The sequence below is a fragment of the Symphalangus syndactylus genome, chromosome 7, assembly GCF_028878055.3.
Source record: "Symphalangus syndactylus isolate Jambi chromosome 7, NHGRI_mSymSyn1-v2.1_pri, whole genome shotgun sequence".
NCBI classification, from domain to species: Eukaryota; Metazoa; Chordata; class Mammalia; order Primates; family Hylobatidae; genus Symphalangus; species Symphalangus syndactylus.
Genome location: NC_072429.2, coordinates 54898715 through 54915155, shown reverse-complemented (window position 1 = coordinate 54915155; position 16441 = coordinate 54898715).

The window sequence follows — 16441 nt, the reverse complement described above, 5'->3', positions numbered from 1 at the left end:
AAATGCTCTGGGGAAAAACTGCATGCAATTTAATCCAAAGATTTATTTTGAGGAAATTATTGGACAAGAATATAAAGGACGACATACAAACATGCTCATTGCAGAAGTGGTAAACTCAGAGATTTCTCGCTAAATATTTAAAGGTTAAGGCCTAAAGTCTCTGTTGTGAAATCCCCCTAACTGAATGTAACAAGCAGGAGGGGGGCATCCTCTTGCTACAGCTCCAGGACGCTGACCAAGCTGTGTCATTCACAAGAGGAGTAAGAGGATCATGGCCTGAGCCCAGGAGGACCATGGCTTGAGCCCAAGAGGTTGAGGCTGCAGTGAGCCAAGATCGCACCACTGCACTCCAGCCTGGGCAACAGAGTGAGACCCTGTCAAAAACAAAAAGAAAAAAGAAAACAAATCAACTCATTTCAGATCTTTGGTTAAATATGCCTAGATTTGGGCCAGGCAGTGGCTCATGGCTATAATCCTAGCACTTTGGGAGGCCGAGGCAGGTGAATCACCTGAGGTCAGGAGTTCAAGACCAGCCTGACCAACATGGAGAAATCCTGTCTCTACTAAAAATGCAAAATTAGCCGGGCGTGGTGGCACATGCCTGTAATCCCAGCTAATCTGGAGGCTGAGGCAGGAGAATTGCTTGAACCTGGGAGGCAGAGGTTGTGGTGAGTCGAGATCATGCCATTGCACTCCAGCCTGGGCAACAAGAGCAAAACTCCATCTCAAAAAAAAAAAAAAAAAAAAAATATATATATATATATATATATACACACACACAAACACACACACACACACACAGACACACATATATACCTAGATTTTCTTTAGACAATTATATTCTTCTTTAAAAAAAAATTCTAATCGTCTACATTTGCATTATGGTCAACTATGTGCCTCGTTAGGCAATGTGGAAGAAACTACTGGTACCTCCTTTATCTGTGGTTTCCTTGCTGGACAGGCAGCTAGACCACATTTCCCAGTGCACCCTCCTCTTGCAGTTGGGTGGGACATGTGCCTGAATTCTGGCCAGTGAAATTTAAGCAGATGTGATGTGTGATGTCAAGAGCCAATTAGGAAAACAGACATAAAGCATTTCTAGTAACAGAAAGTTAATGCAGATTATTGCTTGCACAGGTACTGGAAGAGCTGAGAAAGTAAAAAGAAGAATAAAGTGATGAAATACAAAGATTAGTCATGTCAGAAAGCACCTACCACGTACACGATTGGAAGAATAATGGGAAGAGTTGGTGTCACCAGAGACCAGAAATGTAGAGGAGAAGCCACCTGGGCTGGTGCTTGGGACCACAGAAGAAGAGCCCTTGAGCTGGTGCTGGATCCACTGAAAGATGGAGGGACCACCACAGAGCACTGCTGGGATCATGAGGAAGAGGCCCCTAGCAGGTTCTGGGACCACAAGCAGGATCTGAGTGCTGATGCTGGGACTGAGGAAGTCAGCACCGGGAATGGGCTATGCCCATTGGATAATGAGACAGTTAAAAGACACTTTTCCATAGCTGGCTGCTTCTGAAAGAATATTGACACAATGAAGGATGCGTTCCTCTTCCTTTCCCCCCATCTTCTAATCCCCCACTATTTCTCATTGGTAGAAAGAAGTTGACCAGAAGCCAGCTAGCAAAGGAGTCTGAGAAATAAAGTTTGCAAGGTTCTTAGCCCAAAAATACATACCCAGGCACAGAAGGGAGGGGTGGGCATAGGGACTGAGAGCAAAGAGGCAGATGACAGGCAAAAGGCCAACTGCTGAGAGCCTGCAATACCATGCCAAGAGGTTTGGATCACTCCTGAGGCAACAAGAGGCTTTCCGAAGAAGAAATAAATTAGATTTCCTGGAAGTCTAACTGTATCTGAGTTTTAACGATATTTACATTGAAGAGGAAGAGAATGTAATTATGACCAAACTTCATTTTATTATCATACAACACCTTTTTCTTCTGTTTAAAAATACATACTTACAGTGAAAAATTTGAGAACAACATAAAATTATTAAAAAGAAAATAATCCTGCCATCTAGAGATTGTCACAACTACTATTTCAATATAGTTCCTTCTTTTTGTCTAAAATACATGTTTTTAAATATTAAAATGATAAAGTAGGGCAGGTGCAGTGGCTCACACCTGTAATGCCAGCATTTTGAGAGGCTGAGGCAGGACGATTGTTTGAGCCCAGCAGTTCGAGACCAGCCTGGGCAACATTCTGAGATCCCATCTCTAAAAAAACAATTAAAAATAAAAAAATTAGATGAGCATGGTGGTGTATGCCTGTAGCCCTAGCTACTCAGGTGGCTGAGGTGAGAGGATCACTTGAGCTCAGAGTTCAAGTCTGCAGGGAACCATGATCACGCCACTGCCCTCCAACCTGGCTGACAGAGTAAGACCCTATGTCAAAAATAAAAATAAAATGATAAAGTGAAAATATTGTATAGCTTTTTCTTTAACCAACATATTGTATTTCTTCATAGGGTAACTTTAATAATTGCATAATATTTTATCAAATAACATACACTCTAAATTACTTAACCATTCACAGCATTGTTAAACTTGGAACAAGATGATAAAATGGAAGTTTTCTAGACCCTAAGGTATTTAGATATCAGATACCAATGTGATTTGTAAGACAAACTACTCTGTAAAAATATCAAAATAATTGTCTGAAAACTTGCTCATAACTTTTGAATACCTTCTCCTCATCTAGCATATAAAGGGGTCAAAAGTGGAGATGAAAGGAAGATTTATAAAAAGGAGTTCTCCAGAGAGATTCAAGCTGAGTCCCAGTGGGAAAGGGAAAAGGAAGACTTTCTCTTTTTCTTCTTACATCAAGAAATTTGGCCCTCAGTGGGGTCACTCTGAGGGCTAATATGATTCCCCTGTAATTAGGGGGATGTCGTAGACTAGCATCTAATTCTTGGTTGGAAAACATACAAGGCAGAGACTTGTTGGTGAGCTGCTTTGTGGCAAGAGGAGAGGAGGGAAGCTGAGTGTCTCCACTCTCAGAGCTTGTTAGGGTAAAAAAATGCTGAGTGTTTCCCATGAATGAGATTCAGAGCACATTTGTAAAAAGAGCTAGCCTGGAGCTGCTTTAAATTCTGTCCAAGGGAAACTGTCTGGAGGGATCAGGTTCCAAAAAAGTCTGTATGAAGCAGACCATGTTGTGGGCAGAAGTATGTCTTCTACAGACCACAAATAGAAAACAGGAGTTGAGGGGGCAGAGTTCAGCTGTTAGAAAATACATCATCTATAACCGTGCTTTCTCAACCGGGGATTATTTTGCACCCTTGGGGATATTTGATAATGTCCAAAGATATTTTTGGTTGTCACAACTGATATGAGTGTTACACTCACGGGTAGAGGCCAGATATGGTGATTAACATCCTATACAAGACAACAATTATCTAGCCCAAATGGCAAGAGTGCTGTGGCTGAGAAACCCTGATCTATATCATGGAGAAGGAGAGAAAGAGTCAGTATAGTATTAAACACCTGTCAAAAAATGGATTGTGGGATGATTGCATAACTCTATTAACATACTAAAATTCTAAAAACCATTGAGACGTACACTTTAAATGGATGAATTATTACATATGTGAATCATATCTCACATATATAATAATTTATATTTTTATACTATAAGTTTATTTCTGTAATATGGCAATGCCCATTGTTTTATAAAAACATCATTTTATAAAAATAAATTTATAATAAAAAAAGTTAATATGTAACCAACACATTGAATAACCAGGACCCATGGAAGTTAATCAGAAGGAAACTTTATTTTTGTATCCTAGTATGGCTTTACAATCTGTCTATTAGAAGAAATTATTTCCAACCACTGGAAAAATTTTTTAAAATCATTCCCACGATCCCTTATTTTCAGCAAAACAGTCTAGATTTAGAAATTACAATGTTTAGTCCTATGTAATAACCACAACTATGAATTTAATTTAAATTGTCACCTGAAAGACTTTCAGGGATCATTTCTATCTTTTGTTACCAGAGAAGTTTCTCTGAATGCATAGAGCACAAATAATAACATTAAAAAATAAGATAAAATTGCACTTGACTCCCAGCTTGGGCTTTCTGTAGTTAGAAAAAGGAGAATTAACTGAAAATTTCACTCATTTCACACCATCTTCTTCATGGCCCTTTCAGGGTTTAAAAGGACAAGGAGAAGAGGGTTGAAGGACGAAAGATAAGAAAGAGCAAAAAATTATTCCCACCTAACTGCTATTGATGTAACTTCATGCTTACATCTTATGATAACTTTACGTGTAACCTTCCCAGGAACTGTCAGGATGTTTTCCAAGGTAGGTGAAATGTTTCATATTCTTACCAGCAATATATGAGGATTCTGACTTCTCAACATCCTCATCAACACTTGTTATTATCTGACTTTTTTATTATCGCCATACTAACAGGTGTGAAATGGTATCTAATTATGATTTTGATTTTCATTTCCCTGATGTCTAATGATGATGAATATATTTTCATATATTTATTTGCCATTTGTATCTCTTCTTTGAAGAAATATTTGTTTATATCCTTTGCTCATTTTTAAATTGAATTATCTGTCTTTTTATTACTGAGTTGTAAGAGTTCTTTATATATTCTAGATGTAAATTCCTTATCAGACACATGACTTGTAAATATTTTCTCCCATTCTCTGGGTTGTCTTTTGACTTTCTTGCTTGTGTCATTTGAAATGCAAAGGTTTTTAATTTTGATGAAATTCAATTTACTTTTTTGTTTTGTCACTTGTGCTGTAGGTGTCACATCTAAGAAGGTTTTGCCTGTACCAAAATCATGAAAATTTACTCTTACGTTTTCTTCTATATGTTTTATAAGTTTAGCTTTTACATTTAGGTTTAGGTCTTTTACATTTAGCTTTAATATTTGACTTAATTTTGTGTATTAAGTGTGAGGGAGGGATCAAACTTGATTCTTTTGCATGTGAATATTCAGTTGCCCCAACATCATTTGTTGAAAATACTATTTTTCCCCATTGAACAGTCTTGGTACCCTTGTTGAAAATCAACTGACCATCAATGAAACATGTTTATTTCTAGGCTCTCAATTCTAGTCCATTGATCTATATATGTCTATCCTCATGCCAGTACCACATTGTATTAATTACCGTAGCTTTGTAGTATGTTTTAAAATTCAGGTTATTTCCTTAGATATCTAGAATCACTGAGTCAAAGAGTATAAATGTTTTTAAAGATTTTGATTCATGTTGATAAACCTTCTTCCAGTAAAATCAAATTAGTTAATAAATCTACCAAAAGTAGACCATATATTTCCAATGAATCACAATTTTTATATTTCAACAAAATAGGCAAGTTGTGAATCTGAAATAGATGCAGCAGTGTTATATTAATGGATATAAGGATCTAATATGCAACTATATTAATTTCCTGTTGCTATTGTAACAAATTGCCACAAATTTAGTAACTTAAAATAATACAAATTTAGCCAGGTGCAGTAGCATGTGCCTGTAGTCCCAGCTACTCAAGAAGCTGAGCTAGGAGGATTGTTTGGGCCCAAGTGTTTGAGGATGTAGTGTGCTATGATTAGGCCTGTAAATAGCCACTGCACTCCAGGCTGGGCAGCACAGTGAGACGCTGTTTCCAAAAGACAACACAAATGTATTCTCTTATAATTTTGGAGGCTGGAAGTTCAAAATCAGTTTTACATGGTTATAGTTGAGGTACTTACAAGGTGTGGGTTTTTTCTGGAGGATCTTAAAGGAGAATTCATTTTCTTGCATTTTTCTGCTTCTAGCCTGTATTCTATTTTTGAGAGTGAGTCTTGCTCTATCGCTCAGGCTGGAGTGCAGTGGCACAATCTTGGCTCACTGCAACCTTCACATCTCAGGTCCAAGTGATTCTCATGCCTCAGTCTCCTGAGTAACTGGGATTACAGGCACCCACCACCACACCCGGCTAATTTTTGTATTTTTAGTAGAGATGAGGTTTCACCATGTTAGCCAGGCTGGTCTCGAACTCCTGACCTCAAGTGATCCACCTACCTCGGCCTCCCAAAGTGCTGGGATTACAGGCATGAGCCACCGCACCCAGCCTAGCCTGTATTCTTTAGCTTGTGGCTTCTTCCTCCATCTTCAAAGTATGTCATCACTACTCATCTACTTCTGTCATCACATCACCTTCTTCTCTAACTTTTGATTCCTCATGTATCTCTCTTATAATGAGTTCTGTAATGACATCAGGCACACCTAGATAATCAGGATAGTCTCTCCATCTCAAGATCCCTGATTTAATCATATCTGTAAAGTGTCTTTTGCCTTATAAGGTAACATTTACAAGTTCCAGGGAATAAGACATAAATAGGAGAGGTCTTCAAAAAAACTCACAGAAAATACATATTGTGAAAAAACTATGCATGGACTTTAAGTTTTTTGCACCAAAATAGGCTCATACTAACTTATTACAACATGTCTAAACAGAATCTAGTTTAAGGCACTAAAAAGTATAAGACATCAGTTTGAGAAAAGCCCCTATCACAGCAACATGAATTCTGCTAAAATTAACACAAGAACAAACATCAAATTTGTGGTGAAGCTTAGGTGAAAGAAGACGAAATCATTAATGCTTTACAAAAAGCTTACAGGGACAGTGCCTCAAAGGAATCAGAGGTTACAATTGGATACTTGTTTTAAGAAGGGACAAGACAATGTTCAAGATGAAGCCCTGAATGGCAGACCATCCACATCAATTTGTCAGGAAAAAAATGTATCTTGTTCATGCCTTAATTCAAGAGAACTGACAACAGCACAAACAATAGCCAACACTATAGACATCTCAATTGATTTCATTCACACAATTCTGACTGAAGAAACAAATTTGAACAAACTTTCAAGTCAATGGAAGCCAAAACCATTGCATGCAGATCAGCTGCAGACAAGAACAAGCTTCAATGGAAATTTTAACCAAGTGGGATCAAGATCCTGAAGGATTTCTTCAAAGAATTGTAACAGGAGGTGAAACATGGCTTTACCAGTATGACCCTGAAGACAAAGCACAATCAAAGCAATGGCTACCAAGAGGTGGAAAGGTCTATCTAGTCAAGAGTAAGAGTCATGGTAACAGTGTATCAGGATGCTCAAGGCATTTTACCTGTTGATTTTCTGGAGGGCTGAAGAGCAATAACATCTGCTTATTATGAGAGTGTTTTTGAGAAATTTAGCCAAAGCTTTAGCAGAAAAACATGGAAGAAAACTTTCTCAGAGTGTTCTTCACCACCACAACAATGCTCCTGCTCATTCCTCCCATCAAACAAGGGGAACTTTGTGAGCGTTTTGATGGGAAATCATTAGGTATTTACCTTACAGTGCTGATTTCACTCCTTTCAACTTCTTTTTGTTTCCTAATCTTAAAAAATCTTTAAAGGAAGCTCATTTCTGTTAGTAATATAAAAAAGACTACATTAACATGGTTAAATTCCCAGGATTTTCAGTTCTTTAGGAATGGACTAAACAGCTGGTATTATTGCTTACAAAAAAGTATCTTGACCTTGATGGATGTTATGTTGAGAAATAAAGTTTATCATTTTATTTTTATCTTTTAACTCCATTTTTCCATAAACTTTTTGAAATTCCCTCATATATTTGGGAACCATTATTCAGTCAGCCACAAAAACCTTTTATAGATACTCTATAAATTTATTCACAAGTAATAAACTTTCACATTCTTTAGTTGTTAAATCAGTGTAATGGCATAAAATTACAACTAATTCCATTAAAATTAACCTGCATTTATTGATGGTACAACCAGGAAAAAAGCTGAAGACCATATATTACAATGGGGTAATTTTGTGATATCTGCAGTCATGAGCCAGAGAGGTCACTGGGGAACAAACATACAGTAAAGGGGGAAACTTACTGAGCCTCATTGATAAAGGACCTCTGGGCCACAGCACGAGGGAGAAGATTGTAAGTTACAGTTTTTGCAGACTGCTCTAAATACCATAGGTAATGCCACATAAGTGCATGTGATCAGAAGTGTGCCATAATTTTTTATTACTTTAGCTGAATACCTGAAAGTTGAGAACTACTGGTAATTGGAAAATTACTTATCCAAATTTCTTAAAGTTCTATATTGTAAATTAATGGCTCACAAAGTACAGTCCGGGTACCACCTCTTATTTCCAAAGACCTCACAGTTATAAGGATCAGAATTATGTCTTTTAAATTTTGTTTTTTTTTTTTTGAGACGGAGTCTTGCTCTGTTGCCCAGGCTGGAGTGCAGTGGCGCGAGCTCGGCTCACTGCAAGCTCCGCCTCCTGGATTCACGCCATTCTCCTGCCTCAGCCTCCAGAGTAGCTGGAACTACAGGCGCCCGCCACCACGCCCGGCTAATTTTTCTGTATTTTTAGTAGAGATGAGGTTTCACCGTGTTAGCCACGATGGTCTCAATCTCCTGACCGTGTGATCAGCCCACCTCGGCCTCTCAAAGTGCTGGGATTACAGGCGTGAGCCACCGCGCCCGGCCTTAAAAGTTTTTAATAGATCATTGCTTGTTTTGTCATGTAGCATAAGTCAATTAATTTTCCATAATACTTGATAGATGTCACCTTATAGGTGTTGCATTAAATCAGCTCTAGACTTGCAACAAGTTGATCTGCTTTTGTTTATCAGCAGTAACACAATGAAGACACTGAGTGGGGAAATCAAAGACACCTTGAACACCAAACTAAGATCTAAAGTTTGAGAACTAGCGGATTTTTTTAAAAGGCAATTTAATTAATTTCACTTTAGCACCACCTAGTGGAAAGTTTGAAGAAATAAATTGGATTTTTTTCTCTGTCTTTCAAACAAGGAAAAACGTAAAACGAACTGAGTTCATTTTAAAGTCAGCTCAATGTAAATTGCACTTCCTAAAGTGATCAAGGAAACGGATATGCTCCATTTAAAAACAAGAAGCCCTGTAGTCTCAACTATTTATGAAGCTGAGGAGGGGGGATCACTTGAGCCCAAGAATTAGAGTCCAGCTTGGGCAACATTGTAAAATCCCATCTCAAAAAAAAAATGGGAAGCAACTTTATATTTGTAAAACTCCTTTTTTTCTAGTTATAAGTTGAAACTTACCCATCTTATGTATTTTACAAAATAAAAAAGTCTACTAGGTTAAAACTCATTCATAATTCCCCCATTCAAGTATGTATGTAATTTCAGACATTTTTTTCTATGTCCATGGGTATACATTTACATTTCAAAATGGAGTTTATGTTGTAGCACTGTTTTCATTTAACACTTCTCTGGTTACATCAAGCTATTAAACATTTATCTACTACAATGTTTCATGGATGGATTCAGTAAAAATGCATGTAATTTGAACATATATCTTGGCAAATAAGCAAAAGAGAAAACTTTGAAAAAGATAGGCTGGAAATTGAGTCTGAAAAATTCTATGAACTAGATAAGCAACCTCAGGCTAAATCTGTTGAAGGTCAGTTTGTTCTCAATAAAACTTGAATAAAGTCAATTTCATAAGGTTAATAGGGATAAATGGCACATTGTGCAAATAAAAAACTAGTATACAGAGATAATAAATAGTAACTATAGCTATAAGTTGGTTGATGCACATTAAATAGATATAAAAATCATTTAGCTGGCTCATACCTGTAATCCCAGCACTTTGGGAGGCTGAGGTGGGCAGATTACTTGAGGCCGGGAGACCAGCCTGGCCAACATGATGAAACCACTAAAAAACAAACAAACAAACAAAAATTAGCTGGGCATGGTGACGGGGGCCTATAATCCCAACTACTCAGGAAGCTCAGACAGGAGAATTGCTTGAACCCAGAGGTGGGGGTTGCAGTGAGCCGAGATCGTGCCACTGCACTCCAGCCTGGGCTACAAAGCAAGACTCCATTTCTAAATAAATAAATAATTCAGTTATGCTGGAAAGTCATTCCATGGTTATTAAAATTAACCTATCACAACTAAGCCTTAAAACTTCTTTATTTTGAAGAACATTCATAGAATTTGCTTAAAAATTAAATTGATTTAATAAAATGTTAAATTTTTATTACACACATGTTTTAATATAATATCCGTCTGAAATTAAATAAAAATGAGAGCTGGGTGCAGTGATGTGGGCCTGTAATCCCAGCTACTCAGCAGGCTGAGGTGGGAGGATTGCTTCAGCCCAGAAGTTCCAGGCTGCAGTGAGCTATGATAATGCCACTGCACTCCAGCCTGGGTGACAGTGAGAACTTGTCTCTAAAAAATAAATAAAATGAGTCAAATGCATACCATTTTATGAAATTGTAAGAATAATGTGGTTTCAGCTTTTACTTCTATGTATTTAATTACTATACAGCTAATGTCATGATCTGTCATGACATATTTCATATGTCTTCACTCATGGACATATTTAGGGCATTTAAAAAATGAGATTAGGCCGGGCGTGGTGGCTCACGCCTGTAATCCCAGCACTTTGGGAGGCCAAGGCGGGTGGATCACGAGGTCAGGAGATCGAGACCATCCTGGCTAACACGGTGAAACCCCGTCTCTACTAAAAATACAAAAAATTAGCCGAGCGAGGTGGCAGGCGCCTGCAGTCCCAGCTACTGTTGTCTGGCGGCTAACTGTAGTTTCAACAAGAGTTTTAATGGCTTTTATTATCAGTGGGATAACACGGGAGAAATAGGAGGAACCCAATGATGAAGATGACTGTCCCTACCAGCGTTTTAAATCCTCCTAAATTAGAGAACCACCCTCCTAGAAAGTTTGTTGAGTCCCATCCCTTGCAGGTTTGGACTGGTACATGGGCTACTTTTCTGTTGTTTGAAGGAATTTCTAGAACCGCTTTTCCATTATCGTCTATGTTAAGACAGCAATTAGAGATATTAAACTTACCACAGACCCCACCTTCTTCTGCTAATAAGTAGTCTAGCGCTAGCCTGTTTTGATACATTGCTGTGCACATTTGGTTTTGTTGTTGCGCGAGCATTTCCAGGGCCGAGGTGGTTTGGTTAGTGATTATCTCCAAAACCGCCTGTAGTCCAATTATTCTATTTAGGATATATACGGGAATGCAATAGCCCTATGAACCAGCCTCAGACCAAGTGGCAGGACCATTATATTCCATGATCTGTTGTGGAGGCCATTCGCCCTCTTGCCATCTTTGGCTTCCTCCTACCTTTAAGGATTGTTTTTCTCTGTTTAAGGGACTCCGAGGTGTCGCCTGCCTGCTTTGGAAGTAAAAAGAATCCAGGTTTTATTGTGCCTAGGAAGCAAGTACCTTGCCAGTGATAAGGTAGCCATGAGTAAGCCTGGGTTCCACATATCCGAAAGAATCCATCGGGGCAATCCATTGTAGGCTGGTGTTCATAGGATTGTCCCATAATGCACTTAGGCGGGGGTGTGTGGCATAAGGGTTAGTGATGTTTGTACAGTTCCAGGCCCTTTTTGACGGAACACAATTGAGGTAGCTTAAGTTAGTTCATAAGACTGGGTGAGGTACTGAAACTCAAATATAAGAGGTAGAGTCTTCTGGAAATGAACCGAGTCTTTTGTTAATTTGAGAGAGATCAGTGAGGGAGAAGGGAACAAGAACTCTAACAATACCTTCAGTTCCTGCTACTTCCCGAAGGGGGCACTGTAGCACAGGCGCTGAAGTAAGGGTGGGGCATGGGCCAAAGATGGCACCCGAGCGAGTATGGGCAGGAGGGAAGAACCTGGAAGTGGTTCCCGCTGAGGGTTTGAAGGGGGAAGGGGGATTGAGTTAACAGGCAGTGGAGGATAGATAGGGGTGTAAGGTGGCGACAAGGGTTTACAAGCCTCAGGAGAGGGCGATGAGGGAGGAGAATGGGTACAGGCAATACTAGAATTGTCCTGAGGAGGGGATGGTGTAGGAAAAGAAGTGGATACTGCTGACTGGGAAGATGGTCACTGGGAAGATGGCGGCAGAGAAGATGGCGAGTGGGAAGATGGCAGCTGAAAAGATCGCAGCTGAGAAAATAAAGAGGAGGCTTGGGGGTTTAAAGAAGAAGGTTGAGAGGGAGAGGTAGGGGCTGGGAGGGACGCACAGCAGTCTGCTGGATCCAACGAGGAAAAAGAGGTGGAATCAGGAGGAGAAAGTCGATCTAGACGGCAAGAATGGAGAAGAATTTGAACAAGTGAGCAAGAATTGCAGAGGTCGGGTTGTGATCTGAGTGCAAATAGGCCTGGACATAAGGAATTTCTCTTCATTTCTCCAGTCATCGGCAATAATTGCTTAAATCAGTTAAAATTGCAAAGTCTAATGTTCCATTTGCAGGCCGTCTAATTCGTACTGTGGCCAGACTGAAATGCAAAAAAAGACAAGGTGACTGAGATTGATAGTGTGGTGGAGATAGCTGGGGAGAGGTAGAGAGTAGCGTAAGAATGGGAGTAAGAATAAGAGTAAGTATAAAAGTAAAGAATAGGACTTCATCCGGGTGAAAGTATTGGAGTATACTTTGCCACTGAAGATCTATCCATTTCAAGAGAGACTTAAGGGTGGCAGTTTGAGGTAAAACCAAGCGCCACTGAATACCAAGAGCCTGAGAAACTGCGTGGGTGATTTGACCAGTAAAGGCCAGTCTGTTGTTGGACTGTATAGAGGTGGGAAGGCCAAACCAAGGAATTATGTCTAACAGAAGGGAAGAAATGACCGCAGTGGCCTTCTTAAACCCTGTGGGAAAGACCTCTACCCATCCGGTGAAAGTGTCTACCAAGACCAAGAGGTATTTTAATTTCCTGACTTGAGGCATGTGAATAAAGTCAATTTGCCAGTCCTAGGTGGGGGCAAATCCCCAAGCTTGATGTGTAGGGAAGGGAGGGGGCCTGGAGATGGAACACTGAGAAGTGATTTCCTTAAGGATAGATTTCCATGATGGAAAAGAAATGAGAGGTTCTAAGACGTGGGTTAGCGGCTTGTAACCTACATGGAAGAGGTTATGAAATGACAGAATAGAATGGGCCTGTGAGGCTGGAAGGAGATATTTTCCTTGGTCCAAGAACCATTTGCCTTGTGTGGGAAGAGATTGATAGGTGGAAGTTTCAGTGGGGGGAGTAGGTGGGAGTGACCAGATGAGAAGGAGAAAAACTGCCGTGAGGGGTGGAAGTTGGAACGCTAGCCGCTTTTTTAGCTACCTTATCAGCATAAGCATTGCCCTGAGCGGTGGGATTTGATGGCCCTTGCAGTGTATGACTCCAGCTTCTTTTGGAAGTAAAGCAGCCTGGAGAAGAGTTTTTATTAAAGAGGCATTAATGATGAAGGACCCTTGCATAGTGAGGAAACCTTTCAGCCTGTAAAACAGCATGGTGGTGCAGGATACGGGGTCAGTATAAATATTGACACGTAGTCCCTTTGCAAGAGTGAGGGCCCGAGTTAAGGCAATGAGTTCGGCTTGCTGAGAGGTAGTGGAGGGGGGCAGAGCAGTAGCCTCAATGATAGATGTGGAAGATACTATAGCATAGCCTGCCTTTGCTGGTGTGTGGCAGTTAGGCCTGGTGGAACTGCCATCAATAAACCAAGTGTGATCAGGGTGAGGAACAGGAAAGAAGGAAATATGGGGAAATGGACTGAATGCCAAGTGTATCAGAGAGATACCGTCATGGGGGTCAGGTGTGGTATAAGTAATAATGTGGGAGGCCGGATTGAAGTTCGGGCCAGGAACAATGGTAATTGTGGGAGACTCAACAAAGAGTGAGTATAGCTGAAGGAGCCATGGGGCAGAAAGTGTATGCGTCAGGTGTGAGGAAGAAAATAAGATTTTGGAAGTTATGAGAGCTGTAGAGAGTGAGTTGAGCATAATGTGTGATTTTGAGGGCCTCTAAAAGTATTAGGGCGGCGGCAGCCACTGCACGCAGACATGAGGGCTAGGCTCAAACAGTAAGGTCAAGTTTGGACAGAAAGACTACAGGGCGCGGTCCTGGCTTTTGTCTAAGAACTCCAACCGCACAGCCCTGCACTTTGGCTATGTGTAACGAAAAGGATTGGGATGAGTTAGGGAGAGCTAGTGTGGGGGCAGCTTCTAGGGCTGTTTTTAAGGAATGGAAAGAGGAGTGGCAAAAGGATTTAGGATCTATGGGGTCAGCTAGGTTTGGTTTTGTGAGTTTACATAATGGTTTAGTCAGGATGGTAAAACTAGGCATCCAAAGGCGGAAGTACCTAACTATGCCTAGGAAGGAAAGGAGTTGTTGTTTTGTAGAAGGGGTTGGGGTTTGGGAGATTAGCCAGATACGATCAGCAGGGAAAGCACGTGTTTTCCTGAAGAATTATGCTGAGATAGGTAACAGATGAGGAAGAAATTTGGGCCTGACTGAAGTAATGGGGGCTGTCTGTGAAGCCTTGTGGCAGAACAACCCAGGTAATTTGCTGAGCCTGATGGGTGTCGGGGTCAGTCTAAGTGAAAGCAAAGAGAGGCTGGGATGAAGGGTGCAAGGAATAGTAAAGAAAGCATGTTTGAGATCCAGAACAGAATAATGGGTTATGGAGGGGTTGTGCAGGGAGGTATTGAGGATAGGAGAGTATGTGGGTTTGGCGTCACGGAGTGGATAGGCAAGACAATTTGGTTGATAAGGCGCAGATCCTGAACTAACCTGTGAGGCTTGTCCGGTTTTTGGACAGGTAAAATGGGGGAATTGTAGGGAGAGTTTATAGGCTTTAAAAGGCCATGCTGTAACAGGCAAGTGATAATAGGCTTTAATCATTTTAAAGCGCACTGTGGGATGGGATATTGGCATTGAGCAGGGTAAGGGTGATTAGGTTTTAATGGGATGGTAAGGGGTGCATCATTTGTCACCAATGAGGGAGTAGAGGTATCCTATACTTGTGGATTAAGGTGGGGAGATACAAGGAGAGGATGTGAAGGAGGCTTGAACTGGGGCAAAAGGTGGCAATGAGGTGTGGCTGTAGCCCAGGAATAATCAGGGAAGCAGATAATTTAGTTAAAATGTCTCGACCTAATAAGGGAGCTGGGCAGGTGGGGATAACTAAAAAGGAGGGCATAAAAGAATATTGTCCAAGTTGGCACCAGAGTTGGGGAGTTTTAAGAGATTTAGAAGCCTGGCCGTCAATGCCCACAACAGTTATGGAGGCAAGGGAAACAGGCCCTTGAAAATAAGGTAATGTGGAGTGGGTAGCCTCCATATTGATTAAGAAGGGGACGGACTTACCCTCCACTGTAAGAGTTACCCGAAGCTCGGTGTCCTTGATGGTCCAGGGGGCTTCTGAGATGATCGGGCTGTGTCAGTCTTCAGCTGCTAAGCTGAGAAGATCTGGGAAGGAGTTGATCAGAGCCTTGGGCCAGTTAGACAGTCCAATTTCCAATGGGGTCCGCACAGATGCGACACAGCTTAGGAGGAATCCCGGGCTGCAGGCATTCCTTGGCCCACTGGCCAGATTTCCGGCACTTAAAGCAAGATCCTGGGGGAGGAAGTTCTGGAGGAACCCCTGGCAGCCGCGGTTCAGGCGTTTGGAGTTCTTGTGTGCTGGAGATCTGGCTGGGGTTTGTCTCACTGTGGAGGCAAGGAATTGCAACTCAGAAATACATTGCTACTTGGCTGCTTCTACTCTATTACTGTGCACCTTGAAGGCAAGGTTAATTAAGTCCTGTTGTGGGGTTTGAGGGCCGGAATCTAATTTTTGGAGCTTTTTCTAATGTCGGGAGCAGATTGGGTAATAAAATAAAATGCATATTGAGAATAAGACAGCCTTGGCCGGGTGCGGTGGCTCACGCTTGTAATCCCAGCACTTTGGGAGGCCGAGGCGGGCGGATCACGAGGTCAGGAGATCGAGACCACGGTGAAACCCCTCTCTACTAAAAATACAAAAAAAATAGCCAGGCGTGGTGGTGGGCGCCTGTAGTCCCAGCTACTCGGAGAGCCTGAGGCAGGAGAATGGCGTGAACCTGGGAGGCGGAGCTTGCAGTGAGCCGAGATTGCGCCGCTGCACTCCAGCCTGGGCGACAGAGTGAGACTCCGTCTCAAAAAAAAAAAGGGAATAAGACAGCCTTCTGACCTTTCAGGGTCTAGGGCTATAAAGCGTCTAAGGGTTGTTGTCAAACGGGCCATGAACTGGGCTGGGTTTTTATATTTGATGAAAAAGAGCCTAAATGCTAACTGATTTGGGAGAGATCAGATAAAGAAAAAGGAGCATTGACCTTGACTATGCCTTTAGTTCCAGCCACCTTTTTAAGAGGAAATTGCTGGGCAGGTGGGGGAGGGCTAGTCGCGGAACAAAACTGTAAGCCAGACTGGGTGTGAGGACGGGAGGTGATAGGAGGATTATAGGGTTGGGGAGCAGTGGCTGAGGAAGAATTGGGACCTGGCTCTGCCTGGGGAGGAGCAGCCTGGGGAGAAGGGGAGAGGTCAGATGAGTCCATAGAAAAGAAGGATTCAAAGGACTCAGAGCTTGGGTTGGAGACTGAAGGAACAG